We start from the raw sequence: 9378 nt of genomic DNA, 5'->3' as shown, positions 1-9378 counted from the left end.
CTCTCTTGAAGAGAGTGCACTGCTTCGCTCTTCGCTTTACTTTCTTTTTTCTCCATTGCAATCCTGTCCTTTTGCTACAAAACATATTGAAAGCAGGTCATGGATACTTCTATATCACTGGGAGCTTCATCTATTATTTAAACTCTTTTACTTGGTGAGTGTGGCCTATCAGCAACACAAGCCTGCACTATAGTGACTGGGATTGAGGAGCTCAGCTAAGCTAAGCTAATTAGCAGCAGGATGCCTCCCTTTTCCACAGATGACTACCACAAACTTCTCCAGAAGATAGCAATACTGGAGATGAAAAAGCAGCAACTGGAAGTCAACGTGGAGGTAAATGGTCAATATGGAAATTAAACCACTCTACCAATGACCTAAATCAGTGGACAAGAGCAGGCTAACACACCGCTAATTAGCACCACTAAGAAGCAGGAAGCTGATGTTAAAGGCAGTAAATCAACCAGCAGTCCTCCCTGGAACTCTCTTTGTGCAAAGCCAAAGCATAAATGACGTGAAGATAAATCGCTTCCCTTAGATATGGGAAGACGGTTAACAGGCAGAACCCAGCACCCGGAGACTCGTGATGAGACTGAGTGGCCTGCACTGCCACTGCACAAGAGGGTCTCTTCAACCCCCAACACCGAAGAGAAAACAGCCATGGACTGTGGCTACAACAAAAAGTAAGAGCAAACCGACCCAAGACACAGGGATTCTACTACAGAACAGATTTGCTCCACTTTTTCAAGACACTGACTCCCCAAAACAAAGGTCATCTTCCAGCACCAGTGAAAGGGATGAGGCTAAATCATGTACTACAAGGCTGCAGATAGAGCAAACCACTGGGCCTCAAACGCTGATAGTGGGTGTGAGTTGTGAATGAGCAAAAGCACCAAAGTACTCAGTAGACATCTCAGAGAAAAGTCTGGAAATCACTGCTGAGCATCCAACAGTGAATTCTGTTGTCATACACACAGCAGCCACAATCAGAGGTACAAACAAAGTTCGATCTCTGAATACTGAGGTGTTTATTAGTGGAGACGAGAGATTCAGCAGTCTTGTGATGCTCAACAGGTGGCTCAAAGAGATGTATGGATGGATTTTGCCATAACAAGTCAGGAGTACAGCTGTTAAGCTCTAACATTTTTTATTTTGTACGTCAGTCACCAGCAGCCTCTGCCAAGGACATCAGGCGAGGCAATCCAAAACAACAGAGAAGACCTGGAAAGAATGGCTACTGCCTGAAATAAGGACTGACCATGAAAGACAACACACCCAGAGAGAGGCTTTAACGTCATCATCCTTACCCCAACATGAGGAGTCTCCCCCAGCCCCATAAAACCAACATGAGAGCCCATAAAACCGCAACATGAGGGAGGAGTCTCCCCAGAGCCCAACATGAGTCTCCCCCAACCAACATGAGTGAAAACCCAACATGTCTCCCCGACCTGAGGAGTCTCCCCCAGCCCCTAATAACAAGGTGAGTCTCCCCCAGCCCCAACAAGAATGAGGAGAGTGAGTCTCCCCAGCCCCAACTCCCCCAGCCCCATAAAAACCAACAATGAGGAGTCTCCCCAGCCCCAACAACCCAACATTAGGAGTCTCCCCAGCCCCATGAGGAGCGCCCCCAGCCCCATAAACCAACATGAGGAGTCTCCCCAGCCCCAACAACCCCCTCAGCCCCAAATAACAACTAACATGAGTGAGTCTCCCCAGCCCCTATAAACCAACATGAGGAGTCTCCCCAGCCCCAACAACCCATGTGCCCCCAGCCCCACCACTCAAAGCCACTTCCCCAGCCCCAACGAACCCAACATGAGGAGTTCCCCCAGCCCCAACAACCCCGAGTCTCCCCAGCCCCGTGGGTGACCAACACTCTTCTGAGTTTGGGAGCCCCCAGATCGCAACAACCTAGTGATCCGACGCCACTTAGGTTTGGTGATCCCGATCGCTACTCCCATGGAAACCGTCCATCGCCACATGGTTTGAGATCTGATCTACCGCAGCATCCCTAATGCAACCTTCGAAGGGATTTAGAGATCCCACACCCCTGATTTGGAGATCCGGATCGCAACTTCCTGATTTGCGATCCGACGCAACTTGAGTGATCCCCATAGCTTACCTACTGGTTTGGTGTGATCCCAACGCAATTTCTGAGGATCTGTCTCCCCAGCATCCACCACTACCGGTTTGTTGATCCGACACATCTCGGATTTGAGAATCGATATACCCTTTGGTTATGTGTGATCGCCGACTTCCTGGTTCCACCTCCTTGATCCGACCACTTCCCTGGATTTGCGATCCTCCTGATCCACTTCGGGACTTCCTGGTTTGGTGATCCGACATCGCACTCTCTGGTTTGGTGACCCGCGCGTACCTCCCTGGTTTGGTGACCCGACGCCACTTCCTGGTTTGGTGATCCATCGCCACTCTCTGGTTTGGTGACCTGATTGCGTAATTTCGGTTATGACCGCTACTTCCTGGTTTGGTGATCCATCGCCACTTCCTGGTTTGTGATCCGATCACGCATTCTCTGGTTATGTGACCGATCGCGACTTCCTGGTTTGGTGATCCGATCACGCATCTACTGGTTTGGTGATCTGATCACGATCGCCTGGTTTGGTGATCCGATCGCCACTTCTTGATTTAGAGATCCGGACCTCACTTCCCTGATTTGGAGATCCGACTCCTCTGATTTGGTGATCCATCTCCACTTCCTGATTTGCGATCCGATAGCATCTTATCTCCAACTTCCTGATTTGGTGATCTGATCCCATTTGGTGATCCACCGCCACTTCCTGGTTTCCATCGCTACTTGTTTGGTGACCTGATTACATTCCTGGTTATGTGACCGATCGCGACTTCCTGGTTTGGTGAGCCGATCTCCACTTCCCTGATTTGGTGATCCATCTCCACTTCCTTGATTTGGTGATCCGATTCTCCATTCTTGATTTGGTGATCCGATCTCCAATTCCCTTGATTTGCGATCCGACGCCATCGGTTTGCGTGATCCGGACAAGGACTCTCTGGTTTGGTCTGATTACACTTTCTGGTTATGTGACCGACGCGACCTTCGGTTTGGTGTGAGCCGCTTGGTGATCCGGATTTGGTGATCGCTGATTTGGTGATCCGAGCCACTTCCTGGCTTCTGCGGATCTGATCGCCACTTCCTGGTTTGATCCATCTAACTTCCTGATTTGGACTTCCCTGACGGGAGATCCGCAATACCTATTTCCGACGCCAATCCTGGTTTGGTGATCCATCAGCGACTCCTGGTGGTTTGGTGATAACCTACCGATCCGATCACACCTACTGGTTTGGGTGCGATCTGATCACTGTCTGGTTTGGTGATCTGATCGAGACCTACTGGTTTGCGATCTGATCATCGTCTGGTTTGAAAGTTATCTGATCACACCGTGATCTGATCGGCTTGCGATCTGATCGCCACCGCCTGGTTTGGTGACCTGATTTAACTCCGGTTATGTGACCGGACAAGTTTAATCCCTGGTGGTTTGCGGATCCATCGAATTCTCTGGTTTGGTGATCTGATCGCAACTTCTGATTCTGATCCGGTTTGCGTGATCGGTTTGGTGATCTGATCGCCACTGTCGGTGATCTGATCGCTGCACCCACCGGGGTTTGCGATCTGGCTATCATCGTCTGCAGGGATCTGATCGCTAATCGCCTGGGTTTGGTGATTCTGATCACAATCGCCTGGCTGGCAGGACCTGATTGCACTTCGGTTATGTGACCCGATATTTCGATCCGATCTCCACTTCCTGATTTGGTGATCCTCCATCTCCACTCCACCTGATTTGGTGATCCGATCTCCAATTCCCTGATTTGGTGATCCGACCGCCACTTCCTGGTTTGCGGATCCCATCAACTTCCCTGATTTGCGGATCCCATCCCCTACTTCCTGATTTGGAGATCCGATAGCACCTACGGGTTTGGGTGATCCGATAGTGTCCTGGTGGTTTGGTGATCCGATCACACTTCCTGGCCGGTTTGGTGATCCGATCGCCACCTACTGGTTTGAGGATCCGACGTAATCTACCGGTTCTGCGATCTGATCGCAAGGTGACCGTCTGGCTTGCGATCTGATCGAGACCTACTCGCAGGATCTGATCACTGTCTGGTTTGGTGATCTGATCGCGACCGTCTGGTTTGGTGATCTGATCTGCACCTGCCTGGTTTGGTGACCTGATTGCGACTCTGGTTATGTGACCGGACGCAACTTCCTGGTGGTTTGGTGATCCTATCGCAACTCCTGGCTTGCGATCTGATCGCAACTTCCTGACGGTGATCCGCAATCTACTGGTACCGGATCTGATGACCCGTGTTTGGTGATCTATTGCGATCTATTCACAATCGCCTGGTTTGGTGACCTGATTTGGCTTAATTCCTGGTTATGTGACCGATCGCGACTTCCTGGTTTGGTGATCCGATCTCCACTTCCCTGATTTGGTGATCCAATCTCCACTTCCTGATTTGGTGATCCGGATACAGTTCCTGGTTTCCAGGATCCGACAAGAATCTCCTGATTTGGTGATCCGATCCCCACTTCCCTGATTTGGAGATCCGGACGCGACTTCCCGGTAGGTAAGTGCGATCGCGACCCCATCCGATCATGGACCGCCTGGTTTGTGATCCGATCGCAATCGCCTGGTTTGGTGATCCGATTCATGCACTGCCTGGTTTGGTGAGATCCGACGCCACTTCCTGTTCGTGATCCGATCCAATCGCTTTGCGAATCGCAACTTCTGGTTTGCAGGATCCGATAGCTTACCTACTGGTTTGGTTATCCGATAGCCCTGGTGGTGATCCGGATCTGGCCTGGTTTGGTGATCCGATCACGATCAAGAACCATCACGCCTGGTTTGATCAGATCGCCACCCTGATTTGGTGACCACAACAAGCTTGATTTGCGATCCATCGCTAATTTCCTTGATTTGGTGATCGCGACCGATTTGCGATCGCTTAATTTCCCTGATTTGGTGATCCGACGCTACTTCCCCTGATTTGGTGATCCGACTTCCTGGTGATTTGGTGATGATCACATCACTTCCCCGGTTTGGTGATCCGGATCGCGAACTTCCTGATTTGGTGATCCGGAGTAGTGATCGCTACTTCCTGGTGATCCGATGATCCGATCACGACTCTCTGGTTTGGTGATCCGATCGCCACTTCCTGGTTTGGTGCATCACATGTCTAATCCACATAAATGTGACACATTTCACTTTTTTTAATAATATTTATTTATCAAGTGCAAGTCATGTGCATAAAGTGCATAAATGAATACAACATGTTTTTCTTTTTTAAAACTTAAACATAAACAAACAACCCCCCCTCCCCCACCCAAGGTCTTCATAAACGCTTAAAGTATATCATGAAAAAAAAAAAGAAGAACGAACAAGACATATACACATACAAACATTTACATACATATCAAATAAAACAATAGCAATTCGAGAATAAAATAAGAATGTAAGATGCTAGTGCTGAAAATTAAATGTGCAAAGTATCAACGGCTGCCTACTCAATTAACAAAACAAGTTTGTTATATTGGAGTGAGTGGTGAACAAATCATGGGGGAACCCGCCGCAGGTGGACCAGAACAGAGGAAAGAGTACATATACACTCAGACAGTGGGACATTACAGAGAAACCTTAGCTGACCCTCTAAGTGAGAACTTGATCTTCTCCAGTTTCAGAAGCCCCAAAATATCATGTAACCAAACTTTGATTGAAGGTGGTTGAGGAGACTTCCATAATAAAAGAATTATTTTACGAGCAATAAGGGAAGAAAAGGCAATAACATTATTTTGAATAGCTGTAGTACGGAATCCGTCTGGGGGTGTACCGAAAATAGCGACATGCGGGGTTGGAACTAGAGTTACTTTTAATATATCTGAAATGGTTTTAAAAATGAATGCCAGAATTCAGACAGCTTGGGACAAGCCCAGAACATGTGAGTAAGATTGCATGAGATCTGCGAGCATCTATTACAGTTCTCATCGAATTTATCTGGATAGAGCCTTGATAGTTTTTCCTTACTATAGTGTAACCTGTGGAAGACTTTAAATTGTATTAACGACAATCTAGCGCAACTGGATGACGAGTTAACAATCCTCATAGCCCTCTCCCAGAAGATCTCAGAGAAATCAATTTCGAGTTCTGACTGCCAGCTCACCTTTTTGATAAAGCTTATAGTTAGAGCTGGTTCAGGTAAACCTGGACCATCTCTTAGTTATGCTGCTATATAACTAAACTGCTGGGGGATTTTCCTGTGGTACACGCACATTCACTCTCTCACACTCAGCATTTGATTATGACTTTTTATATGTCATTAACATTGTCTCTTTCTCTCCCTAGTTTGTGTCTTTCCTTCCTTCCCTCTCTCTCTCTCTGTATTCTCATCATGCAGGTTGCAGGATCCAGATCCAGTTTCCGAGGCTACGCTCATCGTCACCATTATTATTATTTTGTAATTAAAAAGTCGATATCAGTAACTGTATAAACTTGTAACCTGATACAGTTGTTGTGTATCTGCTGCTGGTCTCTCTCTCTCTTCTGTCTCTACCTCATCTCCCTCTTGTCCTTTCTCTCCCCCCTTTCTGTCCCCCACCTCTCCACTGTCCCCCATTTTTCCTTTCACCCCAACCGGTCGAGGCAGATGACCGCACATCTCTGAGTCTGGTTCTGTCAGAGATTTCTTCTTCTGTTAAGAGGGAGTTTTTTCTCTCCACTGATGCCTAGTGTTTGCTCATTGTGTGAACTGTTGTGTTTCTCTGCTCTCTTTGATGTTGTCTATGTACAGACCTGAGATCATGTATGTTAGGATTTGGTGCTATACAAATAACATTGAATTGATCTTATGTAAAATAGATTCATTGGCAAAGGACAATAAATTATAAAAATAGGAGATATGGCCCTTTGACAGGGTTTTAGCTTTGAGAGCCAGGTCCATCCCACTGGGTGCAGGTGTCTGTGGGAATGATGAAGCATGCGTTTTTACAAAGTCCCGCAACTGGAAGTACCGGAAAAAGTCTGATTTATGTAAATTAAAGATAGAAAGTAATTGGTTGATGCTCGCAAATATACCGTCAATGTACAAGTCTCCCAGACTACGTAGCCCCTTGTTTTCTAAGACAGAAAATCGTGAGTCAATCTTTGCTGGAATGAACAAGTGATTATTGCAAATAGGAGTTGCTAGAGGAAGTGTGAGCCAACCAAAGTGGTGTCGTATTTGTGTCGACACATTTCGCTTTTGACACTGCTGTAGTTTAATTCCCAAAAACCATAACATACAGACACAGAAGTCCCAGAGAGGTGAGATGGATAACGAGCAGATGCTTCTTCTTCTTCTGATTTTACATCTGCAGAATCAGACGATACCACTCATATCAAAACAGTTTGCACCACAGTCGGGTCACTCAGTCTCGCATCAATGTAAATGCTGGACTTACTGAGAACAGACTACATTCTGCCTCATTTGTCCTAAATAACAGAAGAGTGTGGTGTGTAGTTTCAGTCTACCGTCACTTTGGGTTCTTGCTGGCACAGTTCTCTGTGACTGCACAGGCTGTTTGAGGTTCCTGGCTCTGTTTACAGCATCATAGGCAGATGTGGCAGCACCACTGGATGGTACAGGAGCATCTGAAAGGACGTGTTGTTAGATCACTTTTGTGCAAATACTAACAATAACAAAAGAAAGAGTTGAGCTGTTCCTTTGCAGCAGTTGATATTTACCCAGTTTCTTCCTCTTTGCACTTGGCACAGCTTCACCTCTGGTTAAGAGGTGCTTCTTTGGGTTAGCAGCTGATTGTGTTTAAAGAGGGAGAGACAACGTAGTCGTGTGAATAAAATAATGTGATGTTTCATTGCAAATACAAACACCAAATAATTATTCAACACACTAGGGCTGCAACTATTATCAGTCAATTGCTAAATGAATCGCCAGCTATTTTGATTTCCAATTTTGTTAATCATTACAACAAGTTCTCTAGTTTTTCAGCTTCCTAAACTTAAATATGTTCTGGATTACATAACAAAGATGGTTTGTGGACAACACAAGACATTTACTGTAACATCATTATTCAATCAATTATCATCAATAGTTTCTCAGCGACTAAACTAATCGAGTAACTGAGAAAACAATCATTAGTTGCAGATCAACAACCTGCAGACTTTCAGTTTTTATTATTAATAATAACAACAACAACAACATATCTATTAATAACCTAAACCGTGCCGTGCCCGAGGCGAGCCCTCAGGTCCAGCTCACTGGATGTGCCACTTCAACAGATCTGATCTGTGTCTGTTTCAGCTGAACATAGAAGCACACACACACTCTCTCTCTCACACACACACACACACACACACACACACACACACACACACACACACACACACACACACACACACACACACACACACACACACACACACACACACACACACACACACACCGTTCGACATTCATGACTTGTGGGGACATTGCATTGACTTACATTAATTTCTTGGACCTCTAACCTTAACCACAATTACTACTGGCCTAATCCTAATCCTAACCCTAACCCTAACCTAACCTTAAAACATATCTTCCCCATAAAATGTAGTAATTTACGTTATGGGGACTTGCTTTTGTCCCCACAAGGAGGACAAGTCCCCATAATGTGACTGTGTAAACAGGTTTAGGTCCCCACAACATTAGTAATACCTGGACACACACACACACTCACACACACACACACACACACACAGTATGAACCTGGCCTGAACGTGTCAGTCAAAAACATCTGCTACAAAACCCACGACACATGGAAGATCAAAGAGTTCAGGAATGAACACTCTACTGTCACATTTATGAACACATGAAAACTGTGGCATTATTTTCAGAGAGTATCATCATCATCATCATCATCATCATTCATAAATATTTGCACTGTCCCTAACAAACACAACAGTTACTTGAGGAAGGTGGTGCGATGCTTCGGGCTGATGGCGGTTTGAGTCCTGGTGCAGTTCTCTGGGTCGACTGTGGTCTCGGTCCCGAACTGACGACGAGTGAATGGGTCAGTACTGTGATGTTGTTCACTGCTCAAACTGACGTCTGTCCAGAACAAACAAACTTTAACTGACTGTCTGTTGTGGAGTGTAAGGTGGAGGCTGCTCTGCACTTCAACAGCTGTGACGCAGCGTTCATTTTAATACTGATATTTGGGACTCTGGAGGCCCTACCAGTCCCCAAAGTGTGGAAAAACAATACTCAGTCATGTTTTCGTGGTCCCCCTTAGTGTAAGTATAGGCGATAAAACACACGATGTTTTACACAAACTTCCAGCCTCAGAGGATTTTATATATGAAGCTAATGTGCCGG

General features: G+C 46.2%; 1 long non-coding RNA gene across 4 annotated transcripts in view; it reads right to left on the bottom strand.

Moving 5' to 3' along the window:
- The window catches only part of LOC122778191, an 11216-nt gene extending 2146 nt beyond the window's left edge, over positions 1-9070 (bottom strand). For 2 of the 4 annotated variants that reach the window (XR_006361405.1, XR_006361406.1), the window contains exons 1-2: positions 7749-8178; positions 7536-7655 (exon numbers count right to left, since the gene is read on the bottom strand). This is a non-coding gene — a long non-coding RNA (uncharacterized LOC122778191). Of the gene's footprint in view, positions 1-7535; positions 7656-7748; positions 8179-8969 lie in introns of those variants that run through there. The other 2 variants (XR_006361407.1, XR_006361408.1) reach the window with 2 other exon arrangements.
- Between the last annotated feature and the right edge of the window lie 308 nt (positions 9071-9378).

Source organism: Solea senegalensis, linkage group LG12 (assembly GCF_019176455.1).
Source record: "Solea senegalensis isolate Sse05_10M linkage group LG12, IFAPA_SoseM_1, whole genome shotgun sequence".
Taxonomy (NCBI): domain Eukaryota; kingdom Metazoa; phylum Chordata; class Actinopteri; order Pleuronectiformes; family Soleidae; genus Solea; species Solea senegalensis.
Note: the sequence above shows the minus strand (reverse complement) of the source record. Positions and strands in the feature narration are given on the sequence as shown.